This window comes from Diabrotica undecimpunctata, chromosome 1 (assembly GCF_040954645.1).
Source record: "Diabrotica undecimpunctata isolate CICGRU chromosome 1, icDiaUnde3, whole genome shotgun sequence".
NCBI classification, from domain to species: domain Eukaryota; kingdom Metazoa; phylum Arthropoda; class Insecta; order Coleoptera; family Chrysomelidae; genus Diabrotica; species Diabrotica undecimpunctata.
The window spans coordinates 39,247,229-39,270,149 of NC_092803.1; the positions used below are offsets into that span (position 1 = coordinate 39,247,229).

Below are 22,921 nucleotides of genomic sequence, written 5' to 3' on the forward strand. Positions count from 1 at the left end.
TATAGGTGAACACCTTGAAACAATTTCTATATACGATGTCAGGATACAATTAATTGAGTACTTACAAACTGTTGTCACTGATCACTGAATTTAATCTTTTACTTTTTAAAAAAAATTCACTTTCTACTTCTCTCTTCTTCTTTTCTGCCTTTATTATATAAGCGAATTTCCTACAGCCTCTGCCGCTTCTCGCATTTCGACCGCCATCGTCTTCTGTCCATCCATTCGTCTTCTTTGATGGCTCTATCTCGCATTATGTGCCGTACATTGTCTCAGAGGCAACTGAAGGCCTTTCCCTTCTTCTTCTTTATTTTGGTATGTAATTTAAAGCTTTCTTTGGCCATCTATCTTCATCCATAATATCTTCATTCCTGATATGATCTTTTTAGATACACCACACGCTCTCCTTAGAAAATCCATGTCTACTATTTCTATTATTTTTCTATCTTTTTTCGTGATCTGCCAAACTTCGGCTCCATAAGTCATAATAGGCTCTACCAAGGTTCGATAGATTGTCAATTTCGTGTCTTGTCTAATATCTTTAGACCATAGTAGAGATTTTAGAATGTTTACCGCTTTTTTCCCTGGTGCGTTCTGTTTTAGATGTGTTTTTTGGTAGTGCCTTCTTTAGATATTGTAGATCAGAGATATTTATATTCATTGCAGGTTTTTGTGTTTCCAATTTCTACCTCTGAATCTTCTTTATCATCTCCTATTTTAAGATACTCTGTCTTTGACATATTCATATTGAGGCCCCATTTTTCATATTCTTTCTTTAGTTTTGTAAACATGTAGTCCATGTCTTCCTCATCATTCGCTACGACCACCTGATCATTTGGGAAAAATAAAGTTGTTAGACATTTACCACCGCGTATGTCTATTCCCATTCCGGATACTTGTTTCCTCCACTGCTCTAGCGCGGATTGAATATATATATTTTAAATAAGGTCGGAGTTAGACAACATTCTTGTTTAAGCCCCTTTGTTATTAGGAATGATTCAGGTATAAAGTTTCCTTCTTTAACGACACTTCTTGCACTTTTGTATATATTTTCGATAGCATTCACATACTCTCTACTGAGACCTACTTTCGTCAATGTTTGAAACAGTTTTTTCAAAGATACCGTATCGTATGCCTTTTTTAAATCTACAAACAATAGGTGGGTAGATAGATTCCTTGTCTTCCGTTTTTCTATTACCTGCTGCAGAGCGAGTATACCATCAATGCATGATATTCCTTCACGAAATCTACTTTATTCTTCGATGTCTTCGTATTCTGATTCTATTCTTTCTTTTATTATTCGACCGTACAACGTTCATACTGAGCTGATAACAGTTATTCCCCTATAATTAGATCATTTGCGTTTATCCCCTTTCTTGAATATTGAGCTGATGTATCCAACATTCCAATCATCAGGGATATTTTGTCCTTTTAAGCATTTGTTAAATAGTTGAACCAACATCTCATGTAATATTTTTGGTCCATACTTTCCCAACTCAATTGGGATGTCTCCAGGTCCTGCTGCTTTACCGTTTTTCGATTTTTTGAGGGCATCGCTTAACTCTCCGGTTGCCCAACTCTTGTTCCATCCATGTATCTATCCACCTCCGCACATCTTCGATCCCACATCGCATTTTTACTTTTCACTACTTCTCTTTTTACATCTCGATTTAATTTTTTATATATGTATCTTGTAATCTTCTTCCTTTCTCGTTGACATCCATTTCTGACAAGTAGTTTTTTTCTTGTTTACTAACGTTTGCATATTCTCTGACCGCCATTCTTGATTTTTTGTTTCATGTTTGTCTTTATACCCCAAAGGTTCACTTACAGACTCATGAATGCATTTTTTAAGTTGCTGGAATAATTCTTCCGCCGATATATTTTCTCGATCCACATTTTGTAATTTTGTGGCCAGTCGTAATTTGTAAAGAAATTTCGTTGAATCTTCTTTTAAACTTTCTTGGTTATATTTAGGGGATGTTACTTCTTGTCTCTTTTCTATATTATGTACCTGAGTGTTATTGTTTTTGCGATAGTTAACTATCACGTTGGCCATAAGTAACCGATGGTCGGATCCACATTCTGATCCACGTTGTACCCGTATGTCAGTTGTTTTCAGCTGGGAAGTTTGATATAGGATTACATAGAAGATTATCGAGCGTAAATTCCTAGTAGGTTGTATCCATGTAAATTTGTGGATGTCTCTATGTTGAAAAAATCCATTCATAATTTTGAGAGACATTGTTTCACAAAAATCTTTTTTCTTCTCTTCCTACTCTGCCGTTTAAATCTCCTAGTATAAAGATTTCACAGTTTTCTTTAACTCCAGAGAGTATTTCATTCATCTTGTAGAAATCGTCTTTACTTTCTGGATCTACATCTTCATTTGGGGCATACACTCCGACAATTACGATGTGCTGTCCATTTTTTTTCATTTCCAGTATTATCAGTTGGTCATTAACTTTGTATTTGGTTGGTATTATTTGTTGTTCGTAAATTTGTGAGGTAAGAATATCAGAGGATTAAGATATTTACTATGAATGTTCATATTTTAAGGTTATCTTATGGTTTGATTAAAACTTTTAATTAGTTTTTACTTAATTTCAAGGTATTTTGTTGTTTTTATCGGGAATTGCATTGTATTGTATTTTTATGTAATTTTCTGTTGAGGTCTTGTCTGTGTATGTGTTTTTACACATTATGTTTAGAGAACTGTTGTAATCTGATCTACGTTTTCTGCATTTTACATTTGTATGTAATTATTTACCTAAACGATACATCATAGCCGGCAATATCAGTATGGAATAAAGAACTAAATGATTACGATCTCCCCTCTCCCTGACGAATTGTTGGGGCTCGGGATCAAAGTTTGCAGGTTTATGCAACTAATTAATTTCCTTTCAGGGTCTTTATTTAGACCTTTGATGACTAATTAATAATAAATTTACCGAGGCTCAAGTACATAAGAGGGCAATTTTTGTGGTTTTTGTAAAAAAAGCCTTTAATTCCCAAGGTTTTTGGGGCTGATTAAAACCGATTTTCTAGTTGAATATTGGATTATTAATTTTCTATCTCCTGTTACTATCGCAAGGCACGAGAGAAATTAATAAACCCGCCATTAATAAAAAAAATTATAAACTATTTGCTTGTTTTTTGTCAAATTCTCGCACTCATCGTTCTTCGCCGTTTAAAAGCTACCGAAATTGCTGAAAGGTAGGCCTATGCAACTTAGGCCTATTAGCCAACTCTTTAGAGAATTATTATTAAAAACAGTCATGATATAAAATGGACATGGAAGAACAAGATGCTGTCGAGCAGAACCAACCAGTCGTAAAAATAAAAAGTAACGTAATCGGCAATGAAATTTAACCTTTGTCAATGGAGGGAAATTTGGCTTACAACTGGAAAGAATGGTGCATTAATTTCAAAATATTTTTGAGGGCGACAGGTTTAGACGAGGAAAATGATGCGAGAAAAGTAGCTCTACGATGACACTATACAGGGTGAGTCATGAGGAACTTTACATACTTCTACCATATGTAGAGTCCCTCAGGGAGCATATCATGTGGCCACTAAAAAATGTCAACTCCTCTTCTTTATTAATTAACAGGGTGATTTGTGTAATTGACCATTTATTTCATTTTACTGTAGTGTTTATACGGCTCATTTGATTTTTTAAATTTTTGCATGATACAGTACACTACTATCAAGCATTCGACTGGTATTAGCTAAACTAAAAAATTCCGGGACTGGCTTTGGAAAAATTAATTTAGGGATTCGTATTAAATATTACACCCTGTATAAATTTTTTTTAAAATGCAATAAGTGATTTTCAAACTACATAAATAGCCAATGAAAACGACATATGCGACAATGTTGTCGCACTTTTATTAAATTTTTAGTGAACGATCAAATCTTACCAAAAATAGAACAACCATAATGAAGTATCAAATTATAAGGTATTAATTTAAACAAATGTTATAAATTTCAAACATTTTAATTAAAATGAGTTCTTACAACATAATCTAATACGTAGAAAATTAACATCTTTACTGTCACTTTGTATTATCTCTACGATAGAATCAATTGTTTTTCAATTTTAAATTTTTACTCATAGATCGTATTGGGGCATTATTTTCGATAAATAATAAATTAAATTGATTAAAAAGTCAAACCTCTTGTATGAGTTAGTTTTTGTTGATTTTAAATGATTAAAATTTTATGTCAAATAATAATACATTGCATCAACTGTACTAAATAAAAATAAATCTAAAAAAGTTTAAAATGAAGGTTGGTGTTGACCGTTTGACGTTTCTTGATATTTTATACCCATTGTCATTATTGTCATTATCCAAAGTTTTTTTTTGTGTACAAGAATACATATTTCTTCTGTCATATCTACGTTAAGTACATTGTGTTAGTTTTGGTAGAGCTTTTGTTAATTTCGTTCAAAATGCCACATCAGTTTTCGACCACAGAATATGCAGACATAATATTTGTTTATGGATTCTGTAATGGGAATGGTAGGGCTACTAGTAGAGAATATCGCAGGAGATTTCCTAATCGTCGAACTCCCAGTCATCCAACATTTGGGTCAGTTTTTAATTATTTGCGAGAAAACGGCACTTTTCCTAGTGGAACAACAGAGCGACATGTAGATGAAGCGCAGGAAGATGACATTATGGACGCCGTTACTATGAACCCTACAATAAGCACTAGACAAGTAAGTCGAGAACTCAATGTTACTCAATCAAAAGTAAGTAGAGTCTTACAAAAAAATAATCTATACCCATATCACATTCAAATGGTTCAGCGACTACATGCCGGAGATGAGATCGATAGGTTGGAATTTTGTAGATGGATTAACAATAATCGACCAACGCTATACAGGACACTATTTACAGATGAAGCCCAATTTACCAGAGACGGGATAAATAATTCACGAAATTCACATGTGTGGGCAGAAGAAAATCCCCATGCTATTCGAGAACGTCGTTCTTAGTTAAGGTTTTCGGTTAACGTGTGGATTGGTGTCATAAATAACCAATTAGTAGGTCCTCACTTTTTTGATGGTCCTTTAACAGGGTAGGTCTATTTGAACTTTCTACAAAATATTTTGCCGAATTTGCTTGCCAACGCGAACGTTGCTATCCGAGGGATGTATTTTCAGCATGATGGGGCACCCCCACACTTTTTACTGGCAGTGAGACAACATCTCAATAATGTTGTATGACAACAGGTGGATAGGACGTGCAGGTCCTATTTCGTGGCCTTCAAGATCCCCTGATTTCAATCCCGTTGATTACCATATTTGGGGACGATTGAAGCAACTAGTTGAAATTGAGTAGAAACCATTGAGGATTTCATGACCAGTTTAAAGAATTTGAGTTTAACATGTGAATTGGGAATTTTAAAAGAAAGTTTGGTGTGTGACATGTTCATTATTGGTTTAAATCCTAAAAACCATTCAATTAAGCAAAAACTATTGCAAGAAGTAGATCTGAAGACAGAAGAGGTATTACAAATTGCTCAAAACATAATTACAACTCAAATGCAAGCCAAACAGTTAAATCAAAATTCAGAAGCTGTGGTATACAAAGTGGAGAAGAATAAAGATGGTTCAGGTTCGAATTTTTACCAAAATAGCGGTTACAAGAGTCACAATTCAAATCATTCAAGGTGTAGAAGTTAAGTTCCAGATCCCGTTTGGAGAAATGAAAATCAACAGCACAACATAAATGGTACGACTGTTCATATAAGTCAAAGTCAGAACTTTAAATTTTAAATCAAGAAATATTGGATATGCCAACCAGAGTAGAAATAATGAAAATAATCAAGTGGTAAGAGAGTTTTGTCAAAGATGTGGCGAAAACCACAGAAATAAATGTCTAGCATTAGTAGCTATTTGTCATTTTTGTAAAAAAACAGGTCATTATGCAAAATATTGTCATACTAAAAGTAAATAAATAAATTTAAGAGAAAGTACAGTACAACCATTAAATAATGGAAATGATCCATATTTTGTTATTAAAACAATTAGTAAGAATAATTGGTCAATTGTAGCCAGAATTAATAAAACAAATGTAGTATCTTATTTAGATACAGGTGCACAAGCTAATGTGATGTCAATAAAAATGTTGAATGAGGTTAATGTAGAAAAGTTAGAACTAGTCCCTACATGTATAAATTTAAAGTATTTTTCAAACGATGTGATACCTATTGTAGAAAAGTAAATTTGTTATGTGAAATTGGGAATAGGTTAGAAAATATTGAGTTCATTATTTTGAATTTGGAGTGTCAAACAATTTTGGGTCTAGATACTTGTCAAAAATTAAAATTAATTAAAAGACTTGTCTAGTAAGTCATGAGTCTATTATAGAGAAAAATAAAGAAGTTTTTACTGGTCTAGGTTGTATACCTAATGTATGTCATTTAGAAATTAATAAAAATATTAAACCTATAATAGAACCGCCAAGAAGAATACCTTTTTCTTTACATAATAAATTAAAAGAAGAATTAAACAGAATGTTGTCTACGGGAGTAATAAAAAAAATCAATGAAGCAAGTGAGTGGGTAAATTCGATAGTCTTAGTCGAAAAAAGTAATAAGAGTTTGAGAGTTTGTCTGGATCCCCGTAATCTAAACTAAGCTATAAAAAGATGTCATTATCCCAACTCTGACACCAATTTTGTTCTACCCTATGGGCTTTTTGTTATAATAGACGACTCATTTCTCTATATTTTATTTATTACAAGACAAACTAATACTAATACATAATAATTATCTCTAAAAAGCCATAAGACCAGTCTGTTGACTGTCAATGTCTATCCTTCTCTTTCACTCCCGGGCTTCTTCGATTTGACATGTCACTAAGGTAAGTTTACAAATATTAAAGTAGATTTACAACTTAACACAAGATAACCATACAAAGGAGCAAGTACAAGAAGTACGATACAATTTGAATAGTTTACACCAAGAAAGTGTTAGAAAACTATATAAACGTAGACTGGAACAAAAACTAATTGAAACGGAAGATAATACAAGGAATGTTAATCAGTTATACAAAACCATCAAAGAATGTATACACGCTGCTGCCCTAGAAGCACTAGGGCGATATGAAAAGATCGGACAACAAAAACCATATTGGTGGGATCAAGATATTTCGCAGGAAATAACACAGAAAAGAAAATTGTATCAAAAATATCTGAACACAAAAAATGTGGAAGACAGAATCGAATACAAAAGAATACAAGCGATGGTCAGAAGAAAAATTTGCCAAAAGAAAAATGAATCCTGGGAAAAAAAGTGCACCATGATAAATACATACATTGGTGGAAGCCAAAGTTCAGAAAGCTGGAAACTGTTAAAAAATTTAAGAAACAACAAAAAAAGAGATATTATCCAGTCCATATCACCGCAAACTTGGGAAGAATACTTTAAAGATTTACTAACAGAGACAAGAGAGCCCTTCAAACAGATAGAGAACTATGGTTTACAAGGCGTCAGGCTGATAGGGTCACCAATCAGAATAAATGAGAGAGAAGTCGAAACCGTATGTAGACATCTAAAGAATGGCAAATCACCTGGCCCCGGAAATGTAGCTCCGGAACTCATTAAACATGGACCCAAAATACTAATTCAACGACTACGACAACTTTTCCAGGAATGCATAAATAAACATGAAATACCTGAGGAATGGAAAGAATCGCATATGAGCACCATCCATAAAAAGGGAGATAAATCGAAACCTGAAAACTATAGAGGAATTGCAGTTACTAGTAGTATTAGCAGAATATATGGAAAAATAATAAAAATCGAATAGAAGAAGAATACCAAGATATGGAAGCCGAAGAACAGGCTGGTTTTCGTGCAGGTCGATCTACAATAGACCATGTCTTCTCTATTACTCAGATAATTGAAAAGAAAGTTGCTCGTGGCCAAGAAGTTCATCTGACGTTCGTAGACCTTAGGAAAGCATATGATAGTATCCCGCTTGATAAATTATGGGAGGCACTGGGGAAAACAAATATAAATATAGAATTGATTGAAGCAGTAAAAACGTACTACCAACAAACAACAAGAATTAAAACAGGAAATCTGATAACACCGGGATTCAAAGAAACTAAAGGACTAAGACAAGGATGCTGTATATCCCCAACATTATTCAAAATATACCTCGAAGCAGCACTCCATAAATGGAAGAAAAAATGTACGAATATGGGCATACCACTAATAGACTTAACTTTGTACACTCTGTGCTTTGCAGATGACCAGGTCATCATCGCACAGGACTCTGAAGACCTTAGTTACATGATGCGAAAACTATTAGAAGAGTTTACAGAGTGGGGTTTGGAAGTGAATATGGAAAAAACTGAGTACATGAGTATCGGAGGAGATCAACATAACCTTCTCGTAGAGGAAAATCAAGAGATCAAACTATGTGATAACTACAAATACCTAGGAGTAAAAATCACTCAAGACGGAAAATTAGATGCAGCCATTAAGGAACGAAATACACAGGGAAGGAAAGGCATAGCCTTACTAAACAGCGTACTGTGGGATAAAAACATCTCTAAAGACAACAAAAGAAGAATATACAACACCATAATAAAAAGTATCACAACATATGGATGCGAAGTGTGGCCCCTAAAAGACAGATCAGAGAAAATGCTTAGAGCAACAGAAATGGACTTCTGGCGCCGCTCGGCGGAAATCTCCAGACGCGACAGAATAACAAACGAGAGAGTCCGAGAAATCATGGGGGTTACACATAATATTGTTGATGACATCAAAACGACACAACTCAGATGGTACGGACACGTAAGGAGAATGCCGGAGAATAGAATACCAAGACAAATTCTTGAATGGCAACCAAGAGGTAGGCGAAGACCAGGAAGGCCTAGAAGAAGTTGGAGAGAAGGAGTTGATAAAGAAATCAGAGAAAGAGAACTGAAAGACGATCTATGGAACGATAGAATGAGATGGAGATTGGAAATCGGAAGACGTCGAAGAACGTTGTAAACCGAAATTATATATATACACAAGATAACATTAAAGTACGTGATCCCACTGCCAGACCACTACGTTCATAACGTAGTTAATCTAACTCACACTTTTACATAGATACATTTAAGAATAGAAAAATACATTGAAAACAGGTTGACAGTCAAAAAGTCTCCGTAAATAGTTTTAATTCATTTAATGGTAATTCATTTTTGAACAAAAAATTCGATAATTTATTTTTTAAATAAAATACGCTGCTCATGACATATATGCATGTGTTTTTTATAAAATGAAAGCTAATTTGTTTTAATATGATTATATAAGGTTGCCTGAGACAAAATTGTCGCAAATTAAGGTTGCCGGCTGTTAAAAGTGATGTTCTGAAACTATTTTCTTGTGGCATTTTAAATTAATTACTATTTAAATGGGAATAAGCCACAATTAAAGGTTAAAATACGTTTATTGACGTTTCAATTTCCATTTCGGAAATCTTTCTCAAAATACAATTTTGAGAACGATTTTTTAAAATATTTTTTAAAATGTATTTTGAGAACGATTTCCGAAGTGGAAATTGAAACGTCAATAAACGTATTTTAACCTCTAATTGTGGCTTATTCCCATTTAAATAGTAATTATGTTAAAAGTGAGATACATCAAAGGTAAAGAAAAATAGAGCTAGCGCGCAACGCCAGTGGTTTGAAGTGTCATTTGTGTGAGTTTTTAAAGCATGCGTCGATAAAGAGTGTAATAATATACCATCGAGTTAGAATCTATGGAGAGGGCATCACGTGACTAAAAACGACCTCACTTCGGCCATATTGTTTTGACACTTTTGACAAATCGTATATGTTTGTTTACGTGTGTTGTTTTTCGAATATTTTGACGTGACAACGTCTTAAATTAGGTTGTGGCTCGGAGTCACTCATGAAAAAGTGTAACGCCCGCTCACGTCTGTTACGATGAGTCACCGAACGAGAGAGAGGCCCGCCGGACCGGCGAATGCCTTGCGTCTCTCTCCCACTCAAACATGATCGGTCCGCTGCGCGCGCAGCACTAGAGAATTAGGCGCGTTGAATCGGTGCGTGCTTGTGTCTCTGTCTTTCTCGAGCGTTCTTGGCGTTGGAAAACCGTCGTCAGCTGTGTCTGTAGTGAAAATGTGGAGTGCTTAGATTCGTCATTTACAACAACTACAACAATAAAGGTAAATAATTGTACACTAATATTTCATTATCGTAAACTATGATTGATTGATTAATTGTTAGATTGACACAAAAGTTGAGAAACTGAGTTTATAGGTTATGTCATACTATTGACAAATGTTGATAGTGTTAAGTAAATTATTAGTTTAAATCACTCTGCAATAAAATTTGTGCAATTCTTATTTTCATTCAATTCCTTGTTCCTATTGTGCAATTTAATAATATTCATATCAATAAATATTCTACCGAGAAAAAGACGTTGTCACGTAAAATCTTCGCCCGTAAAACCGACTTTACAGGCAACCGATTTTTATTTATTTTCATAATACTTTTATAGAAACTGTAATAATATATTGTGATAGTGCATATTAATGGTTTCTTGTTCTCAACGTAGTTGCAGTAGCAGAAGCCATGTTCATAAAAAATCTTCAGGAATAACGTTCTACAGGTTAGTATACAAATATGTAAACAAAGTAATGGCCCGTACTTCAGAGAATAAATTAATAGTATTTGACTGTATTAATTGATCTTTATGTATAATATACCGTGTTTTTAGTGTTTACCGCGGGATAAATAAATCATAGTTTATTAAAAATGTATTGCACTTTGTAGATTATGATTAAATCTTCTGAATAACTAGTCATATTTTTATAGTAGTTTTAATATTATTGAGTCCGACCATGATCCCACCGCCATATTGGTATCACCGTTAGCCACGCCTACCTACGCCGTTTTTAATACACACGTTAATATACTCATAGCTTCTCCATAGATTCTAACTCGATGTAATATACCTACATATTATCACTTGTCAAACCAGTGTCGTTGCGCTTTAACTCTATTCTACTTAATCTTTAATAACTCGCGTTTTTAACAGCTGGCAACCCTAATGTTCTACAAGTTTTTCTCAGGTAACCTTACATCATCATATTTAGTATTTTATTTAAAAAATAAATGTACGAAATCTGATGACACGTGATCGGGCTTATAGGATAGGTTAACTCTGGAGAGTGGAGGTTAGGTTATAATGAAACAACTTGTATCTATCGTGTCTAGATTCAGAATGGTTTTACATATTTCCTCTTCCTTGCACCTGTCCGCCACGTCACTCATACAATGTTACCAACCTGAGTGCGTTCCTAATATTTACTTATTTACATACATCACACGAAATAAAATTTTTGTTCAAAAATTAATTACTATTGTTACGTAAAAATATGAGTCATATTAAAAACCTGTAAACATGTTTATTCACTAATATGTTCTAGGTTCTACGACCCTTCGACTAGCAGAAATTCCAAGCAATAAAAAACCCGTTCATTCGAAAGTTCCGGAGATAGGCCTATCCATTCGAGGCAAAACCAGGTCAATTGAGGTCAACATCTATGGGGCACGAGAAACAACTGTTTTCGTATAAATATGACGGAACTTTCATTGTGGGGACAGTTAATTTTGAAGACGCGCTCGCGATTTAAATTGTATCGTTCGTCAAATAAATTGTACAGTGGTTTAATAAATTGATATAAATTATCGTGTGTTTTAATAAATTAAAATAAGAACAATATAATAAATTAGTAAAGAATTAATAAATAAAATATAAATAATTATAAATAAATAAAAGAGATAATGAGATTATATGCGGAGGAGACCTGAATGCCAGAGTAGGAAAACAAGTTCAAAGTAAAGTGGTAGGCATGCATGGAGAAGAAACTGTTAACAACAACGGAGAAAGACTCATAAATATATGCCAACAATATGAGTTAAAGATTTTGAATGGTTTTTTCGCCCACAAGAACATACATAAATACACCTGGTATCAGCACACAAGAGGTCTAAAATCGATAATAGATTATTTCATAACAAGACAACAAACTAAGTTAAGAGTACAGGACGTAAAGGTGAATAGAGGAGCAGAGTGCGGCTCGGACCACTGCCTGATAATAGGAAAAATATATACACCTTTCGTAGACAGGAACCACACAGACATCAACAAAAACACAGAGAAAAAATAGAGAGAACTACGTACACCTTAGATAATCTAGATAACGAAAGCACACAGTTACTTTACTCCTGGAGATTAACACAAAAACTACAGGAATCACACAGATCAACGACGGATGAATACGAACATATAAAAAACTGCATGAAAGACGCAGCGCTAGAAGCCTTAGGGCCACAGGTACGAAGAGTAGATAAACCATATTGGTGGGATAAAGAAGTGGAAGAAAAGATAAAAAGAAAGAAGGAAGTATATCTACAGTTATTACAACAGGGAGACGAACATACAAAACAACAATATAAAAACTTAAATAAAGAAGTCAAACGAGAAGTGGTTAAAAAGAAAAATAGTACATGGGAACAAAAATGCTATTACCTAGACAACCATATAGGAGGGACAAAGAGCTCTGAAGCCTGGAGAACTATAAAAACGATGAGAACAACGACAAAAAACCAAGTCATAATAAATAGAATACCAGAGAACACATGGGTAGAGCATTTTGAGAACTTATTAACAGAGAGAAGAGAAAGGTTTAAACAGACAAATGAACAAGTGGAAGTAGAAGGAAGAATCGAAATATCAATAGAACAAGTGAATGAAGCAGTTAAGGGAATGAAATTTAAAAAATCTCCAGGTCCAGGCGGAATACATCCAGAGTTGATTAGGTATGGATCATCAAAACTGTTTGAGATGATCCGAAAATTATTCGAAAGATGCTTAAACGGAGAAGAAGTTCCAGAAGAATGGAGACAATCGTATATCTCTCCAATACACAAGAAAGGCACAAAGATGGATCCTAAAAACTATAGAGGGATCGCAGTGATTGCTACTATAGGCCGACTATACTCAAAAGTACTACGAAACCTGATAGAAAATGATATTAAAGACAAACAACCCGAAGAACAAGCGGGATTTAGGGCCGGACTCTCCACTATGGATAATATCTTCACATTAAAAATTGCAATGGAAAAACGAGTGCAGAGAAATAGAGAAACTCATATAGCTTTAATAGATTTGGAAAAAGCATATGACAGTGTACCGATCTCCCAACTATGGATAGAAATGGTTAACTTGAAAATAAACCCAATTCTTATTAACGCCACTCAAAAATATTACGAACAAAACTTTGCAAGAATTAAAATGGGACAAGAAATCACCTCTCCTTTTCAAACAACAAAAGGACTAAGACAAGGCTGCTGTCTGTCACCCACCTTATTTAAAATCTATTTGGACAGATCCTTAGTGAAATGGGTAAAAAAATGTAGAAACATGGGAATAACGGTGGAAGAAAACAAGCTATATACACTTTTCTTTGCGGATGACCAGGTAGTAATTGCCGAAGACAGCTACGATCTTAGCTATATGGTAAGAAAACTGCAAGAAGAATATGAGGTGGCAGGTCTAAACATGAATATGACAAAATGTGAATCTCAGTGGGAACAGATGAAATATGTGACCTAGTCTTGGAAGACGACAAAATCAAAGGCGTGCAATCCTGCAAATATTTGGGGGTCATTTTCAACAAGAAGGGAAATAGCGCAGATGAAATCAGGGAAAGAATAAACAAGGGCAGAGCAGCGACCCGTGCCTTAAACTCTCTTCTCTGGCAAAAAACAATTCGACGAGAAACCAAAAAACACATTTACGGTGGCAATGGCGGCAAGAGACCTAGAAGAGGCAACTGCATATGACAGAAAAAGATGGAAATTGGGGGCGGAGAAGCGGCGACAGCCGTAATAAATCCGTTATTATATATATATATATATATATAGAAATGTAGCCATAAGCTCCCTTACTATTAAGAATCAGCAGATTCCGATATCCGACGTTATAAATAGGAAGAAATCAATATTTTTATTATTATTGTAATTATTATGTTTCAATAGTCAAGTTTAAATCATTAAATGTAGTAGTTTGTAGAATTTCTCAAAAATTGTAACTTATTTTCGAAATAAAGATTTTTTTTTGGGAATATCGACGTTGAAGAAACATTTCTGGCGCTGCGAACCACAGGATATTTCATACAGAAACATAGTCGTTTCCTGGTCTACATTAGTTTAATGAAATCCTGAAGAACCTGGTAAAAGAGAAAAATGTATTGGAAATCAAACACGATCATCCTTGCGTAAGTTTTTCCTTTCTTTACCATTGTTTATGAGCATTTATTATTTTAATTGAATTCTTAAACATTTACATTGAATTTATTATTTATTGTTTATTGAATTTATATTATTTATAACATTTTACTTCAACGAATTTTTATATATACTTGCATTTATATTTTTGCATATATTTTATGAGTACATTGAATGATATTTCCCAAAATAGTATCGAAAATTTAAGTTTACTATTCGACAATTTAAATTTAAAAATAAAAAGAAATCTACAAACCTCTAAATCTAAGCCTGCATCTAAATTACGTTCCAAAATGCCGATGACCAATAGCGATATTGCTAGCCTTTGCTCAACTCTGCCCGAATTCTCTTCTGGAGACAACCTCTCCACCTTCATCAAAGCAGTAGATAATTTAATAGTTTTCTTAGGCACCCAAGACTTAAATCCGTCCCAAGAATTTATCTTAAATTCCCATATCGTATCTCGAATTAAAGGAGAACCTAGAAATTTCTTAAACTATTCTAATAAAACCAATTGGACAGAAATTCGTCCAGCATTATTAACTAAATACGGAGACAGACGTTCCGAAGACATATTAGTAACACAACTATCCACTACCGTCCAAAAACATAGTGAATCCTACGACAATTATCATCAGAGAATAACTACAAACCTGAACGATTTACTCCAACACATCACTTTAAACGATAATCCCGCGACAGTCACTTTTAAAACTCCATACTTCAAAAACATTGCCCTCAAAACTTTCTGTACCGGAATCAACGAGCCTTATTGCGAATACTTATCGCATTTTGAATTAAATTCCCTAGAAGAAGCCCTTCAAAAGTGTATTGCCTACGATAACCACAAAAATCAACAACAATACATGAACTTCCTTAAGAGCCAACAAAACAAAAAGGCCCCACTCAAAAATAAACCCTATCAATCTTCGAATAATCAAAGATCCACAAACTTCCAACCCACATACTCAAACTTCCAACCCACGCATTCAAATTATGTGAGACCTTCAACTCACAACACAGAGCCCAATTTTAACTTTACTCCACAACAGAACTATAATTTTCCTCAGAGACAAAATTTCAGTTCTCACGAACAAAATCAATCCTTCCAACGAAACAATGTTCCGAAAAACAACCAACAAAGACTAAATAAATATAAAGCTCCTCGACCCCAACCAAATTTTGCTACTCCAATGAGCGGTGTTCAAACTACCACAACCAGAAACCATCAGCCCATGACAATTACAACTAATAGAAGCCACAATTTTCACATAGACTCAAATGATACCCAATATTTCGAAAACGATTTCGAAAATTACGAATCCGAACAAGAGCCCGATTTGCATGATGAAAATCATCAGGATTTTCAAGCCATCCCGTTAGACGATCATCCACCCCCTGTATAAACCTACATAATATCGAAAGTTCCCCTGGGTTACCCTGTTTTGTTACACCCAAAACACATCTACGCGTTTTAATCGATACCGGCGGTTCCCATTCAATTTTAAATCCGCGAGCTCTCAAACTATTTGATAAAAATCATATTTATCGAAAACCTTTTTCGCTAACGTCAATGAAAATTACTTCCAAGCACGACTTAAATATTAAGACGCCACTATTCCTAGAATATGGAATTCCACAAACATTCGACGTAAAAGTTGCCGACTTTAGTCAATTCTTTGATATCCTCCTTGGAACTTACGATCTGAAAAGATTCCACGCCACAATTAGCTACGCAACTCATACTTTAACCTTTGAGAATCCTCACGTTAGCATTCCATTTGAAACATTATACCAAAAAATTCCAGTAAGCGTTCATAATGGCGAAGTTTTATTGCGCGAAACACACTTTCAAGGTATCAAAATTCCCAATTCTATTCACGTTGCAAAAAACGGCTTTCTAGACACTTTCGACTTACCTATGCCTATGAAATTTAATAAGAGAATTGAAGTTGAGAACTTCTGTAATTATAATATAGTAAAAATTCCAACGACGCATTTTAACGAAAACAAAATACGTACTTCGCACTTGAATAACGAAGAAAAATACAAAATTATAAGTCTTTGCAAAAAATTTAAAGACGTATTTTACGATGAAAACAAAAATTTAACTTTCACATCAGCTGTTAGACACGAAATTAAAACTAAGGATGAAAATCCAATTTATGTAAAGGGATTTCGGCATCCCAAAGCAATGCAGGAAGAAATAAAAAAACAAATAAATAATTTATTAGATAATAAGATAATTCGACCGTCAATTTCACCGTACTCAGCTCCAGTTTGGATAGTACCAAAAAAAGCTGATGCCTCAGGTCAGAAAAAATTTAGATTAGTAATTGATTATAGGAAGCTCAATGATCATACTGAAAGTGATCGCTACCCACTTCCTCAGATAGATGAGATACTGGATAACTTAGGAAAAGCCAGTTATTTCACAACATTAGATTTAGCTCAAGGTTACCATCAGATTGAAGTTCATCCGGATTCTATTCGGAAAACAGCCTTTTCAGTTCCGCATGGTCACTTTGAATTTTTACGTATGCCCTTTGGTTTAAAGAATAGCCCAGCAACATTCGAAAGGTTAATGGACAATATTCTTAGGCCCTTTATTCATAAGTTTTGCTTCGTCTACATGGACGACGTCATTATTTTTTCCAAGTCACTGCAAGAACACTTAGTTCATATTGCGACTATTTTTGACACTTTCAGAAAAAATAATTTAAAAATTCAGTTAGACAAATCTGAGTTTCTCACGAAAGAAGTTTCTTTCTTAGGTCACGTAGTGACAACCGAAGGAATCAAACCTAACCCAGCAAAAATCGAAGCTATACAAAATTATCCTCTACCAAAAACAGTAAAAGAAATTAAATCATTTCTTGGTTTAATCGGTTACTACCGAAGATTCATACCCAACTTTGCAAAAATAACGTCCCCATTTTCGAGATGTACTCGAAAAGGAGCAACTATCGACCCCACAAATCCAAATTATTTAGAATGTTTTGCAAAATGCAAACAATTGTTAACTAATTCTCCAATCTTACAATATCCAGACTTCGAAAAGCCTTTTGTACTGACTACAGACGCCTCTAATATAGCTATAGGATCAGTATTATCTCAAAATAATCACCCTATTGCCTACTATTCTCGAACTCTAAATTCCGCAGAACGAAACTACTCCACTATTGAAAAAGAACTTTTAGCCATACTAGATTCTTGTAAACACTTCCGTATGTATTTATACAACCAAAAATTCACTGTAGAAACAGATCACAATCCTCTCGTATGGATCTACAAAATTAAAGACCCCACTTCTAGATTAGCCCGATGGAGACTTAAACTAGAAGAATATGATTTTGAAGTTAAATATAAAAAAGGCAAAGAGAATCAAGTTGCTGATGCTCTTAGCCGAGTCCAAATAAATGCCCTAAGCTCGAGTTCAGAATGTGCTGAACCCCCGAATTCAGAATGTGCTGAACCACCCGACAATTTCGACATAGACGATTTCCTTGCCGATTTTGACAACTTACAAAACAGTACTAACACACAACATACATCAGTTGAGAACCCTATCACTGGAATAGAGATTTCACCTGAACCAATTAATTTATCCTCAAACCAAATTATTTTTAAACCAGAGTCAAATAATTTTGAAATTAAATACAAAAGAATTTTTAACAAACACCGTTACACTGTCACTTTGACAAATAATTGGAAAACAGAAATAGCAAATACCTTCCAAAATATCCTTAGACCAAATCAAAAATTTGCAATAACAATCCCTCACGAATTTAGACCTTTTATCTGTAACTATTTTAAAGAAAAAATAAATTCCACAGTCAAAGCAATATTTTGCAATATACTACTTCAGGACATAGAAGAAGAAAACCAACAAATAGAATGCATAAAGAAATATCACGTAGAAAATCACAACGGAATAATTGAAACCTACAAACATTTAAAACAAAAATTTTATTGGCCCTCAATGCAGACAACTATTTCTAATTTTATCAATAAATGCGAAATTTGCCTAAAAAATAAATACGAACGACGTCCTTATAAACTTCCTCAATTAGGACCGTTGTTAGGTCAAAAACCTTTTGATATATTACATATCGATCTATTCCACTGCAATAAAAACCTGTATCTCACAATAATAGATTCTTTTTCCAAATACGGTCAATGCTATAAGCTCACCGACAAAACTTCCATTTCCATACTAAATAAATTAAGACACTACTTTTCGCACCACAATTACCCAAAAAAGATTGTATGCGACAGCGGCACCGAATTTAATTCTGCAGTCATTAAAGAATTCCTAAATATCCACAAAATCGAAATACATTTTACAACAGTAAACAATTCTTCCTCAAACTCTCCAGTAGAGCGCTTTCATTCAACTCTTATTGAAAAACTTAGGACCTTACAAGCCCAAAATCCAAATGATTCGTTAGATGACATTCTAACACACGCCATTCTTATTTACAACCAATCAATCCACAGTTCCACAGATTATTCCCCGTTCTCAATTCTGTACGGACCCTATGCAGAAGAAATACATTTCGACTTTGATCTTCCGATATACGAAACATATAATCAAAGACATAAAGAAGAACTCCAACCCTTTATTGCAGAACTATATAATAAACAAAAACAAAAAAGACAACAACTTTTAGATAGACAAAACGAAAATGCCGAAGATATTCCGGAAATAGACCTTACAAAATCCCTATATGTTTCTAAGAAAAAACATAAGTCCAAATTACAAGCCCCTTTCTCCACTATTCATCCAGAAACGCAAGACAAAACAAAAATAATCGGTAAAACAGATAAACAAAATTTCACAAGCACTCACCTTAAATATGTAAAACGAATACGAAAACATGTAGATAAACCTACTCAAGACCCAAATTTTTCACAGGACAATCCTCGCCCTGGTCCATCCACTCAATATTCAGGAGATTCCGAATAATGGTTACTATGCTGAAGAGATAGGCAAATCAAGAGAAATCTCCCACTATCACAGACATTTTCTTCACATTCCACTAGACAAATTATCCGACAGTATTGACGCTAGTCCGACAAGCTATTTCAAAGATCACTTCAAAAATGCACCTCTCTCGCTACTGTACTCCCAATACACCCACATACAAGAACAAACAAAAGACGATCTACACAAGATTACGCGAAAACAGAAACGCGGACTTTTTAATTTTCTAGGTACAGCCATCAAATACGTGACTGGAAATCCAGACGACTCTGACTTAGACTTGTTAAAATCACACATAATCTCTTTAGAAAATAAACAAAACGAAATCATAAAAAAATTTAATAACCAAATATCTTATGGAAACTCTTTTAACACGAGATTCGATAAACTTTTAGAAAAACTAAATTCTGATAATTCAATTCTCATATCTGCACTCAACAAATTATCAGCTGATTTCGACAGCTATATCATTCTACACAATGAGATAATAAATCTCCAAAATATAAACGAATTTCTAATGAAACTTATAAGAACCATTACTTTATCTGAACTTAATATCTCTAATATAGAATTATTCACTTTAAAGGAAATAATAGACCTTAAAGAGAACCTTCTCAAAATTTATCCCAGAAATTCAATTCCCAATAGTAATGAACACCCTTACGAACTTATAGAGTCAACAAAAACTTTAGTTTGTGTAACTTCAAATACAATGCTCATAATAATTAAAATCCCTATACTCCATGAAATTCCTTATACTACCTATAAAATCTATCCCATTCCAAACAAAGATCATGTTATGATTCTGCCACCTGCAAGCTACTATACAAATAATAAATGGTTCAACACTTGTATAGGACAAGGCGATAACATAGTTTGTTCCAACTATGTACAATCCAAATGTAACATACCCAATGTAGATAATTGCACAAAAACGTTAATCACAGAGAACTTTTTCCAAGAAACCAGCAAAGTCATATTGCTAGGAATAGTTCACCCAATGAGAATCCAGCAGATAGAAATTAATTCAACCAGCCTCTTGACGACAGATGTACCAATAATGATTGAAGGTATCCAATTTAATAAAAAGACGTCTCAAGATATTTCCATTCCAAAAATTGTTCCAATAAAATTAATACCAAACCATGAGATGAAAATTGAAAAATTAACAATCCCAGAGACACATGGCCAAATTCAACCAATAGATACCATAGAAGTACTACCCCGATTATCCATAGGACTGAGCACCACTTCTGTTATAATATTTTTAACTATTTTAGCTTTCCTAATAATCTTCCTAATTAGGAAAAGAAAACGAATTTCCAAAATCCTATTTGGAGAAAAATTGCATCCTGCCCAGATCCAGATACTAGACGAGCTGATAGCCGAAGTAACCAAAACTTCGAGGACGAAGTCCCAACCAATGGAGGGAGGAGAAATGTAGCCATAAGCTCCCTTACTATTAAGAATCAGCAGATTCCGATATCCGACGTTATAAATAGGAAGAAATCAATATTTTTATTATTATTGTAATTATTATGTTTCAATAGTCAAGTTTAAATCATTAAATGTAGTAGTTTGTAGAATTTCTCAAAAATTGTAACTTATTTTCGAAATAAAGATTTTTTTTTGGGAATATCGACGTTGAAGAAACATTTCTATATATATATATATATATATATATATAAATAAATAAAGACATTACACTATTAATTGAATTGTTGCGGCCACTTTTTGACTGGCAACCTATTATCAATGTATTCCCGTATCCTTAAATGTATATAAAATGTGAATTTAATTATAACTTTATTAATAATCTTAGTTACTGATCTATAAGTTTCTGAGAAATTTTAAATCCAGTTATTCTTACATACTGCACGTTACCGTTATGGGTTTCTCCTTTTTCCCTGAGAAGGGAATTTTACACGTCAATATTGACGTGTAAAATTCCCTACTCTAAGGGTTTCTTAATCCTTCCATTGTCACTAAAATACTTACGCCACTGGCCAACATTTTTGTTCCCTAAACATTATTTCTTTAAATTAATAATTTTACTAATCAAACTGTTATGTGATTTTTATTAAAAATAATTTTGGTTAAAAATGAGAACTATTTTTTATTTTATATCAAAATTTGAAACAATGTTCTGTAATAATTGTGTTACGTCCCTCCACATATTCTCAGTTTTTATTAATAATTTTTATTATTTTATTTTTATATTTTAATTCTTTACTTAACGTGTGTGTATATCTTGTTATCGTAAATTAATACGGACCTGTACAGCCCCCCCCCCCTAGTCTTAAGGGAGCAAGCTACGGGACGAGACGCATATTTCAGTCTTAGTTTAGAGATAGTCCTGTATAAATCGTCGCGCTAAACACTCCAGTATTTGTATGACTAGTACCCTGACCACGTGACATTGTGAGAAGATTTTGTTCCCGAATCGCCCAGTGCACTGAGGAAGAAGAAGTATACATTAACATCACAGCATCACAGGTACCGTAATTTGATTGCATACACACATAGTATTTATATTAATTGATAAATTTACATATAACTTATTTTCATATTAAAATTGAGCCAGCACCTAAATAAACATTATGAGTGAGTATGTCTCTTATAGAACTTAATTAACTTCATTCATTGGTCCTTCTAGCCGCATTAAAATTAGTTTAAATAATCTATTCAATTAAAAACGTGATCAAATTATATAAATTTTTAAATATTTGGGCAAAGTTTCTTACCAAAGGTCGTTTAAAATCATTGAAAAATTTCCACTATCGGTACATAAATTCCACAGCGGTACACATCTTGCAACAGATGCGATAATCCCAAACCAGGGTCTCTACCTGACTTATTGTTAAATCGAAGTACAGCCGTTGAAAGTTTCCAAAAACGTTCAATTTCTGTTACAATCTACAATTTAGAATTCTTTAAATACAAGGGGTTTATATGATTATATATTTATTTTATATAACTTAGGAAATTTAAAAAAACGCAATATTAATTGAACTACTGGTTTTAAAAATATTTTATGCGTATATTTCTAGTTACAATTAAATAAATATATATTGATTTTGTTTAAATAATACTTGGAGTGTTGTTTTTTTTGTTTGCTCGATTATACATACTCATATATAATAAATATTTATTCTTACTGATACTTATTGAGTTTCATAACTTTAAAAGTATTACATATATTACATATACGAGTACATATTGAATTTATTGAGATCATTCTTTAAAGGTTCTTTGTGTTACATAAATTTCTTTTTCTATATCTACAATAATGTCTTCTAGAAGTTCAAATAGAATTGTTCGTTTGCGTGCATTGAGAAACGTTGACATTTGTAAGATTAAACAAATGGAAAAGCTGGCAGAGGAAGTGTTGGTTGATGGTTCATTAATTCCAGGGTTTCTCTTTGCTGCAAAAGATTATGAAGCTATCAATACTAGCTTCAATAATCAGCATACTGAATTAATTAATTTAATTGCTGTCGAGGAAGACGCAAATTTGGATACGGAAGAAATAATTAGGTTTGAATTTGCCAATAGTATTAATAAAATAGCTTCTCTTTATTTTAAACATAATTCT

The 22,921-nt window shown here is 33.5% G+C and overlaps 1 protein-coding gene across 1 annotated transcript in view; it reads left to right on the plus strand.

Annotated features, from left to right (window-relative positions):
* Nucleotides 1–22,921, plus strand: part of LOC140440503 (uncharacterized) — a 112,055-nt gene that overhangs the window by 33,811 nt on the left and 55,323 nt on the right. The gene's annotated exons all lie outside the window — the stretch shown is intronic.